This window comes from Topomyia yanbarensis, chromosome 3, assembly GCF_030247195.1.
Source record: "Topomyia yanbarensis strain Yona2022 chromosome 3, ASM3024719v1, whole genome shotgun sequence".
NCBI lineage: Eukaryota > Metazoa > Arthropoda > Insecta > Diptera > Culicidae > Topomyia > Topomyia yanbarensis.
The window spans coordinates 223,347,781-223,369,899 of record NC_080672.1 but is presented as its reverse complement, the minus strand read 5'-3'; the positions used below and the strand labels follow the sequence as shown (position 1 = coordinate 223,369,899).

The 22,119-nt window shown below is 36.0% G+C and overlaps 1 protein-coding gene across 5 annotated transcripts in view; it reads left to right on the top strand.

The window, feature by feature from the left end:
- LOC131687829 (uridine-cytidine kinase-like 1) overlaps positions 1–22,119 on the top strand; it is a 521,941-nt gene that overhangs the window by 233,398 nt on the left and 266,424 nt on the right. The gene's annotated exons all lie outside the window — the stretch shown is intronic.

Below are 22,119 nucleotides of genomic sequence, written 5' to 3'. Positions count from 1 at the left end.
AAAGTCACTTTTCTGTGATGATACTAGCATCTCAGTCACTGGTAGGAGTCTTCGTATTATCTGCAGTCGACTGCAACGAAGCTTGAATATTTTCAATGCTTACCTGAAAAAATGGAAAATTTCCACTAATGCGGCAAAAACACAATTGATTGTGTTTCCGCATAAGCCAAGAGCTTCTTCTCTTAAACCAAATAATGGCCATATTATTAAATTTAATGGTTTGAATTTAACGTGGACAGATCAAGTTAAATACTTGGGTTTGATTTACGATAAAAAACTCACTTTTAAGGATCACATTGAAGGAATCCAAACAAAATGCAACAAATATATAAAATGTTTATACCCTCTTATAAATAGGAATTCTAGGCTCTGCCTAAAGAACAAACTATTAATTTATAAACAAATATTTAGACCGGCAATGCTATATGCAGTGCCAATCTGGGCAAGTTGTTGTGCTACTAGGAAGAAAACGCTTCAAAGGATTCAGAATAAAATTCTGAAAATGATTTTGAAGCGTCCTCCCTGGTTTAGCACAAATGAGTTGCACAGACTTGCAAACATAGAAACATTAGAAATTATGATGAACAGTATTATAAGCAACTTCCGACAAAAATCGTTGCAATCTTCAATTGTAACGATTAGCTCTCTTTATAGTTAATAAGTTAGTTTATAAGATTTGTTTAACTCCTTATTCAGAAGACAAGTAGGTTTAAAACATCCTACCGAAAAAAAAACTTTGCGAAAGCATATTATAACTTAATAATAATTAACTGAATCATGTAAACAATAGGGATGAAAAGTCACCACTTGTGGCTGACCCCCCAATATACTAAATTGAAAATGTAATGCAAACAAAACAATATAATCAAATAGAAAATAATATATATATATATATATATATATATATATATATATATATATATATATATATATATATATATATATATATATATATATATATATATATATATATATATATATATATATATATATATATATATATATATATATATATATATATATATATATATATATATATATATATATATATATATATATATATATATATTATTTTCTATTTGATTATATTGTTTTGTTTGCATTACATTTTCAATTTAGTATATTGGGGGGTCAGCCACAAGTGGTGACTTTTCATCCCTATTGTTTACATGATTCAGTTAATTATTATTAAGTTATAATATGCTTTCGCAAAGTTTTTTTTTCGGTAGGATGTTTTAAACCTACTTGTCTTCTGAATAAGGAGTTAAACAAATCTTATAAACTAACTTATTAACTATAAAGAGAGCTAATCGTTACAATTGAAGATTGCAACGATTTTTGTCGGAAGTTGCTTATAATACTGTTCATCATAATTTCTAATGTTTCTATGTTTGCAAGTCTGTGCAACTCATTTGTGCTAAACCAGGGAGGACGCTTCAAAATCATTTTCAGAATTTTATTCTGAATCCTTTGAAGCGTTTTCTTCCTAGTAGCACAACAACTTGCCCAGATTGGCACTGCATATAGCATTGCCGGTCTAAATATTTGTTTATAAATTAATAGTTTGTTCTTTAGGCAGAGCCTAGAATTCCTATTTATAAGAGGGTATAAACATTTTATATATTTGTTGCATTTTGTTTGGATTCCTTCAATGTGATCCTTAAAAGTGAGTTTTTTATCGTAAATCAAACCCAAGTATTTAACTTGATCTGTCCACGTTAAATTCAAACCATTAAATTTAATAATATGGCCATTATTTGGTTTAAGAGAAGAAGCTCTTGGCTTATGCGGAAACACAATCAATTGTGTTTTTGCCGCATTAGTGGAAATTTTCCATTTTTTCAGGTAAGCATTGAAAATATTCAAGCTTCGTTGCAGTCGACTGCAGATAATACGAAGACTCCTACCAGTGACTGAGATGCTAGTATCATCACAGAAAAGTGACTTTTTACAGCCTGTAGGTAGATTTGGAAGATCAGAGGTAAAAATATTGTAAAGTATTGGTGCGACGCTTGATCCTTGAGGGACGCCTGGGTTTTTATCTGGCTTCAAAATAGGAATAATCCATTTTTCCATCTTTCAGGGAAGTATGCTAATTCAAAACATTCGTTGAATATTTTGACCGAGTATCTCATGGTGATTTCGGGATGGTTTTTAAGAAGAATGTTGAAAATTCCATCATAACCTGGAGCTTTCATATTTTTTAACTTTTTCATGATAGATTTGATCTCATCATAGTTTGTTTCAACAATATCGTCTAGAGCCAATACTTGATTTGAAACGTTTTCATATTTTTGTAAGACTTCGGTTTCAATAGGACTCACAACGTTGAGATTAAAATTATGGACGCTTTCAAACTGCTGAGCAAGTTATTGAGCTTTTTCTTCGTTTGTAAGAAGTATGTGGTCACCTTCCTTCAAAGCTGGAATTGGTTTCTGAGGTTTCTTAAGAACCTTAGAAAGTTTCCAGAGAGATTTAGAATTTGGCTTGATTTGTTCAACCTCTTTCGCGAAATTTTCATTTCTTAAGAGTGTGAATCTATGCTTTATTTCTTTTTGTAGATCCTGATAGATACATTACCGTTTGCTGTTACATTAGGTTAATTATTTTTAGTTTAGTTCATTAAGACTTAGTGTCAGATGAACACAAATTTTAAATACAAATACAAATACAAATTTCATAGCAGGATTACGAGAATGTTGATATTGACGTCTTCGAACATTCTTCAAGCGAATCAGAAGTTGAAGATCGTCGTCAATAATAGGAGTATTAATTTTTTTCTTTGTTGTTGGTACTGATAAATTTCTAGCATCAACTATAGATATACTTAAATTTTGTAATGCCGTATCAATGTCAGCTTTATTTTGTAAATCAAGATCATGATTAAAATTATTCTCAATATAAGTTTTGTACCTTTCCCAATTCTCTTTGTGATAATTGAACACTGAGCTAATGGGATTGGAAACAGCTTCTTGAGAAAGTGAAAAAATTACTGGAAGATGATCAGAATCAAAGTCAGCATGTGTAATCAATTCGCTACAAAGGTGACTTTGATCTGTCAAAACCAAATCAATTGTTGATGGATTCCTTACAGATGAATAGCATGTAGGACCATTCGGGAACAAAATTGAATAATAACCAGCAGAGCAATCATTAAAAAGTAGTTTACCGTTGGAATTGCTTTGAGAATTATTCCAGGCTCGATGTTTGGCGTTTAAATCACCGATTATGAAGAATTTCGACCGATTTCTTGTAAGTTTTTGTAAGTCTCCTTTCAAGAAATTAATTTGCTCGCCAGTGCACTGAAAAGGCAAATAGCCTGCAGCAATAAAAATGATACCAAGATCAGTTTTAACTTTGATACCCAAACTCTCGATCACCTTGGTGTCAAGAGACGGCGTAACGGAATGTTTGATCCTGCGATTAACCGCTATTGCGATTCCTCTGCCGAATCACACAATTCGATCAAATCGATGAATAACAAAATTAGAGTTACTCTTCAATTTAATATTTGGTTTTAAAAAAGTTTCGGTCACAACGGCTATATGCACATTATGTATCCTCAAGAAGTTGAAAAATTCGTCTTCGCACGTTTTTAATGAACGAACATTCCAATTTAATAAATTTAAATGATTATTTAAAGTCATTGTTAAACTTTAATTTCATTACAATTTTGTTAGCAAATTCCCAACCCGCTTGAAAAGCTTCAAACATGGGAGTAGAATTTAACATGGAAATGATCATAGGTAACATAGCAAACGAAGGTTCAAGCCGGTATGATTTCTGCAGGATATTATTATGTTTATGCAAAATGGTTGGCCAGAGAGAATTGACAAACGCTTTGTCAACGTTTCTTCGAATCAACACGATTTAGAGATAATAGACGAGTGTTTGTTGTATCAGGACAGGGTAATAATACCGCAGGTACTGCAAAGCGAGATTTTGAATCTTTTACACGCCAACCATGCCGGCATAGTAAAAATGAAACAACTGGCCAGACGCTTTGTTTATTGGTTTAGAATTAATACTGATATTGAACATTTTGTGGCTCAATGTGACACTTGTAATGGAAAGGCAGGTGTACCCAAGCAGAAAATTGTTTCTAAATGGATACCCACTACGAGACCATTTAGCAGAATACGCGTTGATTTTTTTAATTTCTCACATCACACATTCTTGTTGATCGTAGTTATTCTAAATGGATTGAAGTAGAATGGATGAAAAGGGGCACAGATTGCAATAAAGTTTTAAAGAGATTCGTTGCATTTTTTGCACGGTTTGGTTTACCGGATGTTCTGGTATCTGACGGGGGTCCACCATTCAATTCCTATTCATTCACAGATTTTCTAGAAAGTCAAGGAATTAAAGTCCTATAAGGTCCACCATATGACCCTGCTATTAATGGTCAGGCGGAAAGATTAGTCAGGACTGTAAAAGACGTTTTGAAAACGTTCTTATTGGAACAGGAAATGAAGGAATTGGATCTGCCAATCTGGGCAAGTTGTTGTGCTACTAGGAAGAAAACGCTTCAAAGGATTCAGAATAAAATTCTGAAAATGATTTTGAAGCGTCCTCCCTGGTTTAGCACAAATGAGTTGCACAGACTTGCAAACATAGAAACATTAGAAATTATGACGAACAGTATTATAAGCAACTTCCGACAAAAATCGTTGCAATCTTCAATTGTAACGATTAGCTCTCTTTATAGTTAATAAGTTATTTTATAAGATTTGTTTAACTCCTTATTCAGAAGACAAGTAGGTTTAAAACATCCTACCGAAAAAAAAACTTTGCGAAAGCATATTATAACTTAATAATAATTAACTGAATCATGTAAACAATAGGGATGAAAAGTCACCACTTGTGGCTGACCCCCCAATATACTAAATTGAAAATGTAATGCAAACAAAACAATATAATCAAATAGAAAATAATATATATATATATATATATATTATTTTCTATTTGATATATATATATATATATATATATATATATATATATATATATATATATATATATATATATATATATATATATATATATATATATATATATATATATATATATATATATATATATATATATATATATATATATATATATATATATATATATATATATATATATATATATATATATATATATATATATATATATATATATATATATATATATATATATATATATATATATATATATATATATATATATATATATATATATATATATATATATATATATATATATATATATATATATATATATATATATATATATATATATATATATATATATATATATATATATATATATATATATATATATATATATATATTCTGCAGAAATTTATCATTCTTTGTCTCCCTGACCACTTTAGCACAGTCAATAGGCAATTCTTTGCCGAAATTAATACTTCTAATGAGCTCAGTGTCAAGTTCTATTGGCACCATCTGCTCCAAAGGAAACCGCGAACAGAAATCAGCGTTGCCCATTTTAGTGGATGGCCTGTATCGTATATCGAATTCATAAATCGATAATTCCAAAATATAACGTTGTAATCTTGTAGCAAATGTGGAATTTTTTCCCTCCTTTCCAAAAATTCCCACTAAGGGTTTATGATCCGTGAAAACTACAAACTTTTGTCCATATAAATACTTATGAAACTTTTTTATGGTACACATTAATGCTAAAGCTTCTAAATGAAGGATGGGATACGATTTTTGAGCATTATTCAATGAGAAAGACGTAAAACATATAAGTTTTTCTACTCCACCTACAATGTGAGCAATCACTCCTCGCAATCCGTAGCCAGTGGCATCTGATACAACAACCAATGGCTTTTTTGGGTCATAAAACTTCAGAAAATTAGTAGATAAAAGTGTCATTTTACTTTCCTCAAAAGCCCTACTACAATTATCGTCCCATTCAAATTTCACATTATTCTTCAAAAGATTGTACAAATGATACAACTTTGAGGGAAATGGGGAATAAATTTATGATAATAATTAATTAAACCTAAAAATGATTTAAACTTTGTTACGTTATTCGGTATTTTAGCATTTCTGATCGTCAAAATTTGATCTGGGCAAGGCAAACGACCCTTTTCGCTTATAATATGTCCAAGGTAATCCAACTCTGTAACAAAAAACTTGCATTTATCTAAGTTAACTTTAATATTTGCTTTAGCCAACTTTTCCAAAACCAAATATAATTTTTTTATACAGTCTGCCATATCAGTGCCTGCGATCAAGACATCATCCAAGTAGCAAAATACATAACAGTTTTTGCAACCGGCCGAGACGGTTGTGCCTCCAGGTGGAAGGTTTTGTTCTCGAGAGTGCGAGACGCTGTATGCGTTTTTGTGGGAGAGAGAGAGAGAGACCAGTTTGTTAAGTGTGAGTCGACAGTTGATACGTCGGAGGCGTGGTCAACGGCATCCTCGACAAGTGGTGTTTTGACAGCAAACCGCGGGTAGACGAATTTGCCTACCGCGGTGGCAGAAATCGACAGTGATCGTGCCTGTACACACAGAAAAAAATATATTGTATTGGTGTCGTCGGGCAATACTAATCGACGAGAGGGAAGCGTCACAGGTAGACCCATTTGCTCTATTTGTCTACCGCAGAAGTGGTACGACGAATAAGGAAAACAAGTGGCACCGAAAAGTGCCGCATCGACAGTGGGATTTTCGCAGCAAGCCACAGGTAGCCACATTTGTTTACCGAGGTGGTGGAAACGGAGAGAGCGCGCTTGTGGTGGTGATACCGACGAGCAGCTTAATCGGAGAGAGTTTTGAAGTGTTGCAGGTAGACCTATTTCTCTACTGAAGAAGCAACGCGACGAAGAAGGACAGCAAGTGTCACATTGTCAAACAACGGGCACCGAGTTTACAACGTAACACATGAGGTGTGTTCTACCGGTGTCTTCGTCACCTAAGAGATAGCAGATAACAGGTATATTTTTCATTCCTTTTTGTGATAGTTTTTCTTACTAGGTAAAATGGATGACGAGATGGGAGAACGAGTAACAGACCCTCCCCCTAAGCCTTCTGCTGAAAATGTAAACCCGATTAGAATTAAAATTTACCCAGAGTCGTCAACGTGACCATGGATTGAATTTATTAGGCGTAAAGTAAAGGCGCTAAATATCATTCAAATTTCGACAGATTTGACTTCGCGATTCTCGGATGTAAAAGAGATCGTCAAAGTTAATAAAGATAAAATACGCATTGTCGTTGGTAGTCTCAAACAAGCCAATGCAATTGCTTCTTGCGAGCTTTTTACGCGTGAATATAGAGCGTATATTCCTTCAAAGGAAATTGAAATTGATGGGGTCATCACAGAATCGAGTTTGACTGTTTATGACTTCATTAAGCATGGGGTTGGTCGTTTCAAAGACACCATACTTAAAGACGTGAAGATACTTGAATGCAAGCAATTGCATTCAGTATCACACGAAGGAGATAAAAAAGTTTATCGACTGTCTGACTCATTTCGAGTGACTTTCGCTGGGTCTGCGCTGCCCAACTATGTCATTATCGATAAGATTCGTCTCCCTGTTCGCCTTTTTATCCCTCGTGTAATGAATTGCCTTAATTGTAAACAGCTTGGCCACACAGCCACTTACTGTTCCAATAAGGCACGGTGTGGCAAATGTGGGGGTTCTCATCAAGAGGATATATGCAATGAAAATTCAGAAAAATGTTTAATGTGCGGAGAAAACTCGCATGAGCTCCCTGCATGCCCCATTTATAAATTGCGCGAGTATAAAATTAAACGATCCTTGAAGGAGAGATCTATGCGCTCCTATGCAGAAATGTTGAAGAATGCTACCCCTAAACCCATCTTCTTAGAAAACACTTACACATCTCTATTTTCGGAACAGTCTGACTCTGACGGAGCGTGCGAAGGTACATCATTTGTTTTACCCGGAAATTCCAGAAAAAGAAAACAGTCGTCTTTTCCCAAGCTGCCAAGAAAGGGGCTTAAAATTTCCACCAATAGATAAACTGCGCCCAAAACCGAAAAATTCCGATTCAAAACCGAAATCAATTCCGCCCGGTTTTGGGAAGGTACAATCCAAACAGAACACAATTACTGGAAATAATAAAATTCCGACTTCCTCTGAGCCTCAGCCGGGGGTAGGATCATTGAAATTTTCTGAAATTGTTCATTGGATTTTTAAAGCATTCAATATTTCTGAACCACTAAAGAGTATACTTTCAGCTTTCCTCCCAACAATTAGAACATTTTTAGAGCAGCTGATTGCTCAATGGCCCATCCTTGCAGCAATTATATCTTTCAATGGTTAATTCAACTCCTAAGGTGAAAGACTCCATCACTGTTTTACAGTGGAATTGCAGAAGTATCATACCAAAAATTGATTCCTTAAAAATTTTACTGCATAATTTAAAATGCGATGCTTTTGCTCTATGTGAAACATGGCTTACCTCAAACATTAATTTCAACTTAAATGATCTCAACATTACTCGCCTAGACCGAGACACCCCGTATGGAGGAGTGCTTCTAGGAATTAAAAAGTGCTATTCTTTCTATAGAATTACCATCCCCATGATTGCTGGCATTGAGGCTGTAGCAGTCCAAACGAATATTAAAGGCAAAGACATATCTATCGCTTCTATATATATACCTCCCAAAGTTCAAATTGGACAACGTCAAATTTTTGAGGTAGTGGAATCCATGGCTGCTCCGCGTCTGATACTGGGAGACTTCAACTCGCACGGAGTATTGTGGGGTTCCCTCTACAATGATAATCGATCCTCTTTGATATACAATGTTTGTGACGAATTTAATATGACAGTTTTAAATACTGGCGAAACAACACGCAACCCCAGACCTCCTGCACGACCAAGTGCATTTAATCTATCTCTGTGCTCGACATCACTTCGGTTAGATTGCACGTGGAAGTTTGTACCTGATCCTCACGGTAGCGATCATTTGCCAATCGTTGTTTCAATTAACAGTGAATTAGGCCTTACGAATTCAATCAGTGTTCCTTGTGACTTAACACGAAATAGTGATTGGAAAACATACGAAACATTAATTTCCACTTCTCTTGCTTCGACAGAAGAGCTACCCCCTACCGAAGAATATGAATTCCTAGCGGATTTAATTATTGAAGCAGCAGAACAAGCCCAAACGAAATGCAATCCTGGAATGACAATAAATAGACGGCCCCCAAATCCTTGGTGGGACAAAGAGTGCTCTGATGCATATGAAGCTAAACAAGTTGCCTACAAAGAAATTATGAAACAGAAAGGGGGTATACGTGAGAACTTTGAAAATTATTTCATTTTGCAAAACAAATTTGACAGTATAAGTCGTGCCAAAATGTCTAGTTATTGGAGACGCTTCGTTGATGGCTTGTCAAGAGAAACATCAATGAGTACTCTTTGGAACACAGCCAGAAGAATGAGGAATCGAAACGTGACTAATGAAAGCGAAGATTTTTCGAATCGTTGGATATTTAATTTTGCCAAGAAAATTTGTCCAGATTCTGCTCCTGCGCAGAAAATCATTCGTGATGCTCCCACAAGTAACGATTTCATAGATTCGCCTTTGACAATGATGGAATTTTCAATTGCACTCCTCTCATGCAACAATAATGCTCCGGGACTAGACAGAATTAAATTCAATTTGGTGAAGAATCTACCTGACCTAGCAAAAAGACGCTTGACGCAAGTATCTTGAGCAGAATATTGTCCCGCGTGACTGGAGACAAGTGAGAGTTATCGCCATTCCAAAACCGGGAAAACCAGCATCCGATCATAACTCGTATCGACCGATTGCAATGCTATCCTGCATCAGGGAATTGTTGGAAAAAATTATCCTACGACGTCTCGACAATTGGGTTGAGGCGAACGGCTTGCTCTCAGATACCCAGTTTGGTTTTCGGAGAGGAAAGGGAACGAATGATTGCCTGGCGCTACTTTCGTCAGAAATCCAACTCGCTTACGTAAAAAAGAACAAATGGCCTCTGTGTTCTTAGACATAAAAGGAACATTCGACTCAGTCTCCATTGATGTTCTGTCGGAGAAGCTACATCAACGTGGTCTTTCACCGATATTAAATAATTATTTATACAATTTATTGTCAGAAAAGCACATGCATTTTTCATATGGCGATTTGGCGACACTCAGAATAAGTTACATGGGCCTCCCACAAGGCTCTTGTCTAAGCCCCCTTCTCTATAATTTTTATGTGAATGACATTGATAATTGTATTGTCAGCCCATGCACTTTAAGACAACTTGCAGTTGATGGGGTGGTTTCTGCCACAGGACCAAAAGCTATAAATTTAAAACAACCATTGCAAGATAGCTTGGATAATTTATCAATTTGGGCTTTAAAGCTGGCCATCGATTTCTCTACCGAAAAAACAGAGTTGGTCGTTTTCTCAAGGAAGCGTGATCCAGCTCAGCTTCAGCTTCAGTTGGTTGGTAGAACGATAGCCCAAGTCCTGATTTTTAAATACCTTGGAATTTGGTTCGATTCTAAAGGCACATAGGGAGGCCACATTAGGTATCTAATAACAAAATGCTAACAAAGGATAAATTTTCTGCGAACAATAACTGGATCATGGTGGGGTTTTCATCCAAGTGACATGATAAGATTGTATCAAACAACAATACTTTCAGTAATGGAATATGGGTGCATCTGTTTCCGTTCAGCTGCGAACACTCACATTATTAAACTGGAACGGATACAGTATCGTTGTTTACGAATCGCCTTAGGTTGCATGCAGTCGACCCATACGATGAGTCTTGAAGTACTAGCGGGAGTTCTTCCTTTAAAAGACCGATTCTGGGATCTCTCCTCTCGTTTACTTATTCGATGTGAGGTTATGAACCCAGTGGTAATTGAAAATTTTGAAAGACTTGTCGAGCTTCAACCACAAACCAGATTCATGACAGTGTATTTCAATCATATGTCACAAGAAATAACGCCTGCTAGTTATGTTCCCACATATGTCAATATACTAGATACTCCTGAATCCACTTTATTCTTCGACACGTCCATACAAGCAGAGATTCGTGGAATTCCGGATCATCTACGCTCGCGGGAGATCCCTAAAATATTCACAAGTAAATATCAACACATAGACTGCCTTAAAATGTTTTACACTGATGGGTCACGAATCAGTCAGGCCACTGGTTTCGGTATTTTCAACAATAATTTTTCAATTTCTCTCAAACTTGCAGAACCCGCTTTTGTTTATATAGCGGAACTAGCAGCAGTTCACTATAGTTTGCAAATAATTAATACTTTACCCCCGAACCATTACTTTATCCTCACTGATAGTCTCAGCACAATTGCAGCTCTACGCTCAAAGAGGATTGATAATCACGATCCATTCTTTTTGAGGAAGATACGAGAATCTCTGAGTAACCTAACAAGAAAATGTTAAAAATTTACCCTAGTGTGGCTCCCCGCCCATTGCTCTATTGCGGGCAATGAGAAAGCTGATAATTTAGGCAAGATTGGTGCACTAGATGGTGAAATGCAACGCTTTTCCAATTTAGTCGTCAATAAGTGTGGACGTGTTTTGCATTCGCTCCCGGTATCGCGCGCTAAAGTTTGTTTAATTTTAATTTCACCAAGCGCCTCGTGCTAAAGTTTGTTTTGTTTTAATTTGACCGAGCGCCGCGTGCTAAAATTTGTTTTGTTTTAAGTGACCGATTTTAAAAAAAGTGCGAACGATAATAAAATGACCTGCGAAATTTGTGCCTTGGACGCCTATGCGGATGCGATTCTGTGGACCTGTGTTGGATGCCCAAGGAAGTATCATGCAGCTTGCATCGGCGTTACCGTGCAGCGGGGATCACTAAGGAGAAAGGACAGGAGATTGGTTGATGTCAACTCGTACATACTGCCATGCTGCGACTCGTGTAAGGAACTACTACATGGCAAAATTGATTTCAAAGGACTCGCCGACCAGCAAAAACTTCTGGAAAAACAAATACGGGAGAATACTGAAGTGATTCATCAACTAACATTTCAGCAAAACAAGCCGAACCTAGTACATGAGGCACTCGAAGGCCTAGAAATACTTCTCACTACTGTTAAACAAGAATTGATTGCAATCAACAAAAATAGTAGTCTAGCCGGCAGTGTTATTGCAATAAAAAACCACGTTACCTCTCTGCTTGACACAGCAATTAAGTCAACATCAGATAGTGTATACGAATCGTTAAAAACAGTTACTTCGGAATTATCCGCTGATTTGCGTGACATGAAAGCGGAAATAAGTCAGCTTAGTCAGCTGTCTTTAGACACAGCCAACAGCAATCCTATGAACCCAAATTCCACTCTAGGATACGAGATTCTCGACGAGTTGAAGTCGGTCTCAGTTGCCCTCAATGAAAACAAAAGCACCAGGCAACTACGGTCGTCACATAAATCAACGTTGCTGCCAGAAATTCTCAACGAGGTTAAATCGATGTCAGCATATGTATATGTGAATAATAAGACCGCGCAATTGCTATCGCCGAATGACTCACGCCCCAGTTTGGAAATTGAACTAAATAACGCTATTAACTCAGGATGGCGTTTCTTGGGCACGAAAAAAGTATGGAAAGCTGACTGGAGTGAGTACGATGCGCGAGAAATAAATCGATTGAATCAACAAAAACAGGCGGATAAGGCTAGAAGGCGTAAAAAGAAACAAATATTTAGAAACCGGAGCACTAATATTAAAAACAACAACAACAACAATATTTTTCCACCTGTTCGGAGACCCCCTGCAACAATAAACGATTGTTATTATGGCCCGCCGGCCAATTTTTCCAATCGCAACTTCTTTAATCGTGCCAGTAGCTCCAGTCATAACCAAAACCGTCATCCCAATCATAGCTGCAACACGAATATTCTACCACTGGATAGAGTGCTTCTTGCAGCAGCCAAGGATCGTTTTTCCGGCCTATCTACAAATTATATTCCATCGATTCAATTTACACGAGGCGAGATTTTGAATCCCTACCCAGCACGTGATACATCAAGATCATCGCAACAATTAAATGCAGTGAATACGGAATGTTCGCCATCATCATCACCGTGTGAGGCATGCCGCTTTCAACATTCGTGTTTTCGGTAGTTTCGACACTTTCCTTAGAAGAAGAAAAAGACGAGTGTGCTGTTGAGCAAGAATTGGATAATGATGGTAGACTTTTCAATACAAAACTACAAGGGGCAGCCCTATAAGGTTGCACGAGCTGTAGACGTAGGACTATACTACTTAATGTAAAATATTTTTTTTCTTAGTCCATTCATAGTAATAATAAATCAAACATATTTCTTACGTATGGTTTAATCACAACCAATCAACATCGAATATTACATATTGAACCAAACCTTCTTGGTTATCAGATCATTTCATTTGTAGTAGGTGATTGAATCCGATTAAACTTATTTAAGAAGTTCTGAAGAAAGTACAGAAAACTGTGACCGAACTAATATCTGGAACTAAATCTTTATAGAATAAGATTAGCTTGTAAAATCTTTTCGATTGTGTGTGGTAAAAAACCCGGACCAGTGAAGAAAAATCAAATTTTAGACAATATAATCACATTTCATGTATAGACCAAGCATTCTAGTTATATTTTGCCATTATTAAAACTTTCCTAAAGTGCGCATACAAATATAGCGAATGCAGTGGTCTTAATCATATATCGAAACTATAAATATATAAAACGAAAACAATTTTATATATGCACAAGATGCGTTTTTGCAACGGTTTTTCAAGTGGCATTGTATTCATTCATAAATAGGCTTTGTAGTATGTACCTATTAGTAGAATCAAAGTACTATAGGCTGAGTGGAAATGAATCACGTGATGGGGAAATGAATCAATGAATTGATCGAACGTAAATAATAAACTTTCGTTGTGCAATTTAGTAACAAATTACAAACAATCAACCCAAGCGCACAAAGCTAAATGAATCAACGCTGATGATGATCATGATGGGTAGAGCGAAAGAGACAACTAATACCACGACACTATGTTAACCGTGTTTGCAATTGGAGCTCGCATGTACAAACTATTTTGTGTACGAAAAAAATGTGCTGGAAATGAGCACAACACAAAAGATAGCATACGGACAAGCTCATTCGCATTCACTGGGTAGCGTACATCTAACTCAGCTACACTGGCTGTGAAAACACACAGCGCAGTGATCTGCTTCGCCTGCCGCTCAACAGGCGACTGAGCTGCTTCGGCGAAATTCGTCCGTTTAAATAGTCGATGATGACGTCATTCATAGAAGCGTAGCGCGCTAGGTACACAAATATGTCGTGCTGGACTAGGGAAGCTCTATCTTCTGTGTGAAAATGCGCGATATTTTGACTAGGTTTTTCATTATTTAAATTTTTAATGCCATGATATCAAAAATCTTTGGGTTTATCTATTGGAATCTATTCTTAGAAGTATTTCGGGGCGACATGCGCAAAAAATTTGAAAATTTATCGTGAGATGGCTGAATTACATGCGTTTAAAATTGGACCACTTTTCGTTACATACCATTTTTGTAGAATTTGCAACGTGCACCCCTATATCGAAAACAAAGACGTAGTCCTACGTCAAAAGACTGCGACAGAATTATTAATGTATTGTCAAAATTTTAATAGGATGAAAAGTCCAGCCAAAATGGCAGAAATTCATAAACGTATATTAGGTTCGTCATTTTTGGTTATATTAGGAACTGAAACTAGCTGGGATGATAGCGTAAAAAGTTAAGAAATTTTCGGCAGTGGTTTTAACGTATTCAGAGACGACCGAAATCTTCACGAATCTCAAAAGAAGTCTGGCGGGGGAGTACTTGTGGGTATTTCGGCTCAATTTAATTCCGAAATTCTAGTCACAGTCAAGTTTAAGGAATTTGAACATGTGTGGGTTAAATTAAACATTGCCGGCGAAATGCATGTTTTTGCCTCTGTATATTTCCCACCAGAGCATGCTAATATAACATCGTACGAAATTTCCAAATTGCTGAACAAATTTTATCTGAACTCCCAGCCGAGGTTAAAGTTCACATTTACGGAGACTTTAACCAACGCGACGCAGATTTTATTCCGGACTCTGAAAACGAACATATTTTAATCCCAGTCGTGGGAGAAAACGAAACATTGCAGTATATTTTCGACAAAACTGCTAGCATAGGACTCAATCAAATAAATCACGTAAAAAATCGACAGAATTGCTATCTGGATCTTTTATTTACAAACATTCAGGAAGACTTCTGTGTATCTGAATCTCTAACTCCTTTGTGGAAAAATGAAGCATTTCATACTGCTATTGAATTTTCCTTATTCATCCATGAAATTCAAAAACCCAGCGATTGTGACTTTGAGGAAGTCTTTGAATACCATAAAGCCAATTATGACAATATCAGGCGGAAGCTAAGTAGTGTCGACTGGCTAAATAGCCTTAGAAATGAAGGAAATATTGTAACCGCTGTGGACGTATTTTACAAAATTATTTTCAAGATAATTCATGAAGAGGTGCCTATTAAGAAAAAAAGACGACACGGCAACTCGAAGCATCCCGTTTGGTACACGCAAAAGAATTGTGCATGTTTGATTCTATAAATTATTTCTTCATTTTTAATCGATAAAAATTCTTTATTGTGAACCAAGGAATTTATTAAACCAAACTTATTTTTTTTGGTTAGATCAACCAAAATATCTTTTGAACCAATCTTACAAGTTTTGTTATCTGTGCTTTTCGAAGATCGACAAAATTATTGTTTGTTCCAAACAAATCAGTGATTCTAACAAAAGCATGCAGCTAATTGATTCAAAAGGACTGAATGCATTACATCAACAGTCCTTGTTGAATTGAAACAAATAAAAAATAAAAGTTGCTACGAAGAAGAAAACTTTTTCCACGTGCGTCAATGCTGGAAAAATTCACTATTTTTAAATCAGGGAATTCAGATTTCGGTAAATTCTTATAGTGCTCAGATTTTCCGGACTCGATGGGCGCAAGGTTAGTGAATAAATTAAGTCGAATGCACACGGTGCGTTTTATGGTGCCTTCCTCTATTCCAGGACTCAAACAAAACACCCTGTGTGGCTTAAAAACGACAATCGCAGAACTGAAAACACGTCACCGCACCAGAGATAAATAATACCCGTTCGAGAGAGCAGTTTCCTGTACTTCACCATCTCTGGTCCAACAGGAAGACACAGAGCGTATTCGTGCGCCTTCTGCAATCTTTTTATAAAAGCCGAGACTCTGAAGCACTACATTATATGCATATCTGGAATAAACAACGCGCAGGGCCAAAGGTACTACATAAAGGGACGGTGATTGGATTCGTATGCGCTGCATGTGATAAAATTTCATTTCGTTCCAAGCAAACCTACTCCGGAACAGGTTTGGAATCCCTTATGGATTCTCGCTCAAATGCAACAAACGATTGAGTCGGAATCGGTTGTTGCCTTTGAGCTGGAACTCATAATATTCATTCCTAACCGATCCCGGAATGGGTTTGACTGGGCCATACTGCATCCATTCAGGATTCCGAAGCGGTTCCAGAATGATTTGACTGCGTAAAATTTTATTAGTTTTATTCAACAAAATGAGTTCATTGATTCAACAAAGTTGTTTGCTGTTTCGATTGTTGTTATGATAACATCAATAAAAAATTTTATTGGTCCAACTATTTTCCATGTTTGATCCAATAAATTCTTCAGAATTATTTCAACAATTGTTTTATTTATATAAACATGTATTTTTATTGAACACAGAACAACTTGGTAAATTTATTATTTCAACCCTCATATTATTTGACACTAAAAATTATTTTTCTGCGTGTATAATAGACAAATTAAGAGTTTGAAAAATAGGAAGCAAAAAGCCCATAAGCTATAGATTCTGCACTTGCGGATTATAACTCAAAAACGGAACAGCAGATCAAATCTTGTCCAAAGAATTTTTTCAACTACGTCAAAACTAAATTAAAATCAGACAATTTCCCATCAACAATGCACTTGGATGACAACGTACGTGATAGCTCGGAAGAAATCTGCAACCTATTTGCAACATTCTTCCAAGAAATATATACGACTTTTTCTGAACAAGACCGTGATCGCGATTACTTCGCTTTTCTTCCCGATTTTCCTTTGGATATTAGTGTCAATCATGTCATAGTGGAAGACATTTTCAATTCTCTAAAACATTTAGATGTATCAAAAGGTTCTGGCCCTGATGGAATCCCACCATTATTTATGAAAAACCTAGCAACCGAGTTAACTGCCCCATTGTTCTGGCTGTTTAATATGTCTTTGCAATCTGGACAGTTCCCTAAAATATGGAAAAAAATCTTTTTTAGTGCCTATATATAAATCTGGCAAAAAATCTGACGTACGTAATTATCGTGGGATAGCCATAATCTCCTGTATTCCGAAACTTTTCGAATCAATCATTAACGAAAAAATATTTCTTCAAATAAAAAACAGAATTTCCAATCTCCAGCATGGCTTCTTCAAAGGTCGTTCGACCTCAACAAACTTACTAGAATTTATTAATTATACACTGATTGCAATGGATAATGGAAACTACGTGGAGGCACTTTATACAGACTTTTAGTAAAGCATTTGATCGCATTGACATCCCAATGTTACTTTATAAATTGAGGCATTGAGCCTGGGCTACTTACATGGTTAGAATCATATCTCTCCGAACGTCAGCAAATAATTAAATTTAAAGGAAAGCAATCTAATCCAATTAAAGTTACCCCAGGAGCTCTACAAGGCTCTCATTTAGGCCCTCTATTGTTTATTTTATACGTGAACGATATCTCCTTCATTCTCAAAAAACTGAAAATACTAATTTATGCGGACGATATGAAACTTTATTTGGAGATAAGAAATGCCGAGAATATTAATACATTTAAAAACGAAATACAAATTTTCCACATGTGGTGTCAAAAAAGCCTCTTACAACTGAACGTGAAAAAGTGTAATTCAATAACCTTTAGTCGAAAACGACAAACACCGAATGTTGAGATTACCTTAGGAAATCAGACTGTAGTAAAATGTGAAAGAATTAGGGATTTAGGTGTTATATTATTCAAAGTTAAATTTTATTGATCATTATAACACAATTATACACAAAGCTAAAAACATGCTCAGTTTTATAAAACGCTTTAGCTATCATTTTGAAGATCCTTATACAATAAAAATATTATATATTGCATATGTTAGGTCGATATTGCAATATTGCAGTATTATTTGGTGCCCTTTTTCAAGCAGACATGAAGAACGAATAGAATCGGTACAAAAACAGTTTTTATTATTTGCCCTTCGTAAATTAGGATGGACAGCATTCCCTCTGCCATCTTATGAAGCACGCTGCTTGCTTATCAATATTCAAACATTAAAGCAGCGTCGCGAATTTGCAATGCTCTCATTCATTAATAATATCGTTTCGCATCGTATCGATTCAGCTGAAATTTTATCCAAATTGAACTTTTATGCACCTTCACGACAGCTACGAAATCGAAGTATATTTTCAATAACTCCTTTTCGCACAAACTACGCAAAATATAGCCCCATAAATCGAATGATGTCTATTTATAATCACTATTGCGACTCAATTGATTTTACAATGTCTAAACTGAAACTAAAACAATATTTTATACACAAAAGAAATTCTAACGCGTAAGAGGATGATTCTGTAAAAGCCGAAATTGCTTCACTTATACTAAATTCACGAAATATACACATTAGTAATTAAGGAAATCTGTAGTCTACATCGATTGACGAAATAAATAAATAAAATAAATAAGTGAAATATATGAAAGACCCATCGCTTACAATGAATTTTATAGCGCTTCTCGACAGAGGACACTTGCTAGTTGGCAAACATCTTGGGACAATGGAGATATGGGACGATGGCTACACTCAATTACCCCTAAAGTATCAGCGAAGGCATGGTTCAAAGGATTGGATGTAAGTCGGGACTTCATCCGTGTGATGTCTAGGCTCATGTCCAATCATTATACTTTAGATGCGCATCTCCGTCGTATTGGGCTCGCTGAAGGTAATCATTGTGCTTGTGGAGAGGGTTACCACGACATTGAGCATGTTGTTTGGTCCTGCACTGAATATCGTGAAGCCAGATCACAATTAGTAGATTCTTTACAAGTCCGAGGAAGACCAATCCATGTTCCTGTTAGAGACATCCTGGCGTATCGCGATCCTCTATACATGGAACTTATCTATCATTTTCTAAAAACAGCGTCTGTCAAAATTTAATTAAATGCATCTCCTCATACTCTCATCCAAGGCTAATCATTCACCAATTAAAGTGTCCTAGAATATTCAGTTTTTAAATTTAGACAATAACAGAAAAAAAGTAAATAAATACACCCGAAAATACTAGATCATTATGAAATACAACAATGTAAGGAAAAAGCAAACAATAAAGTGATTTCAGTGTTAGTTTTAGACAAATTACTAGTATAGTTAAAATTAGTCTTAAGGATTTTTGTAACGTGCTATGTAAAAAAAGAAACTGGCGTAAAAAGCTTTTGCAAATGCCGTGTCGAATAAACGTATGGAAAAAAAGTAGCAAAATACGTTCTCAATTCCCTCCAACACTTGATCCATCACCTGTTGAAAAATAGATGCGCTAGAAGAGGCACCTTGCGGCAAACGATTGTATGTAAATAAACCTTTAATTGAATTAATTACCCATGAATTTCCGGGACCGTTTAGATAGAGATCATTGTGTGTATGCCCCCTCTAAATCAAATGCACAAAATATTTTGTAACCAGCTAAACGAGCACATAAATCTTGTGCAGCAGGTAAAGGGTAAGTATTGGGGATAATACATTTGTTTATTGACACCTTACAGTCAATAACAGGCCTAATATCATTATTTTTCTTAGTAACGACAACAACTGGAGATGCCCACTCTCTTGTTTTTACTGGAGTAATCATCTTTTTCTTTTCCAATTTGTCCAAATAATTCAAAACTTTATCCCTCAAGCTATAGGGTACGTCATAAGCCTTTTTAAAAATAGGAACATCGTATTTTAAAACCAATTCGGCTTCAAACCCGTCAATAGGAGTAGAGAAATTTTTAATAAAAACATTTAAAAATTTTTGTTTATTATCTTGTATAACTGCATCACATTGATATCTGCTGGACTACACATTGTTAACGGACAAATTATCCGAAAAGAATAACCTCCAACCGGGAAAAAACACATCTAACCATGGTCACCCTAGTAAAGGAATGAAATCATTGTCACAATTCAGTATATATCGTTGTGTTAGTGTCATACAACATGGATAAACGATCCACATTATTTAATATTTCGTAGACACACTCCTATGTATTCTAAAAATATTTGCCATGCTAATTTCGGTATATACGAGTACCGTGTACAACTTCCCCAAAGAGTGTAATAGGCTGCGACTTCTGGTTCAAAAGTTAGTCTTTATACAATACTTAAGTGTCTACATCGTTGGTGAAAATTGAATTTATCTGGATACTCTGGCTGATACCTCAATCAAGTTAACCGTGATATGCTAGTCATAAACTGAATTAGGCAGCCATAAACATAGGCGGATTTATAGTTCAGATGCGAGCGTCATAAATAGACAATCTGAAGGACATGAGTTCGGTTCTTCATTTTTTTCAATTTTTACTGCATGTAAAGCGGAAACGTTATTATGTAAATTGTTAGTTTCACATAAAGTTATTTCAGACGTGTTATTTCATTTTAGCAAAGTTATGTTCTAGCGTTACATTCACTGCTACTCCAACCTTTATCCCTGGATGATTCGATCAAAAGTTTTGGTTAAAATCAAATCGTGCTTCATGGCCGGAGACATTCTTGCTGGCGTATAGTGACAGAAATAGCCCGGCTTACTCAATTAACCTACCTTCAATCAATCTGTATAGCAGTTTCAGTTCTAGCTCCCCAGGGATGTGGTGAACATCAGCTGGTTGAGTTTCAAACTAATGGTAATCTTTCCCGCTTCAGTCTCGTTTCAATTTTAATTTGCTCAACGTATATTATTGCACACCAAAAAAAAAAAAATACATGAAAATAATTCTGTTACAATTCGATCCCATCCTTTAGATCACATGTTTCGGATGATACCATCTGGACTATATTTCCGCTTTATACCAACGGTATAACTGGTGACCACAACAAATACGTCAAGGTTCACTTGATTGAAGGTTCAGCTCGCGGGGTAGCCAGAGACAGCACTATTTTCATAACTTTCAGGGCAACGAAAGTTTAATTTTGTAATAGCTCATGAATCAGTTGTCATAGCTATGAACTGTCTTTAGAAAAAGTTGTTCTACTTGACTGAATATATAGAATGTAGCATTCAATTTATTTTTCAAGGGCACCAAACTGCATATTTATGAATTTATTGAAAATGTATTATTTTCTCATAGTGAGTTCCAAACAAACTTAGAATCATTTGTGCTAAAACATGCTCCAACAGATTTGATTCAGATTTAGCATAGGAGTTCGTTGAAGAATTGCGATTTTTTCGTTCTGCGGTATTCAATTTTTTCATAAATCCTCGTGCCACCCTAATACACGCACAGAACGTGTAGGGCTCACTACCTCGTCCTACCACACCCGCAGTCAGCCCCCGCAACTGATTCGGGTCGCAAATCACAACTAGTTGCTATCGCGACTAAGCATTATCCACCACCTATGACCCGCCCGGTTGCTTTCAGCTCAGCTTCCCACATAGCGTTCCTCTACCACCACGGGGCCCGGGACCCGTATCTACCGTATAGGAGATGAAAAAGGAGCCCAGAAACAAGACAGAGGCGAGTCGAATGCAAAATTTAGTAGTGACAATAAATCAATCTCGATAGCAGGACAAACTATAGACACGTTATCATACTCCCTTTGAGACAAACATGCTTCAAATTGTATGTATGGATGAATGCGTTTATGTAGGTGATGGAAGTATATTTGGATGTATGTTTGGAGCAATGTACTCTTGTGAATAGGAAGCCAGTTCCATGTAGATTGGGAATCCCATAGAACATGGGATAAATTTGTGATTGATGTAGCTAATATCATGTAAACCGTGGGTATTACCAAAAGATTTT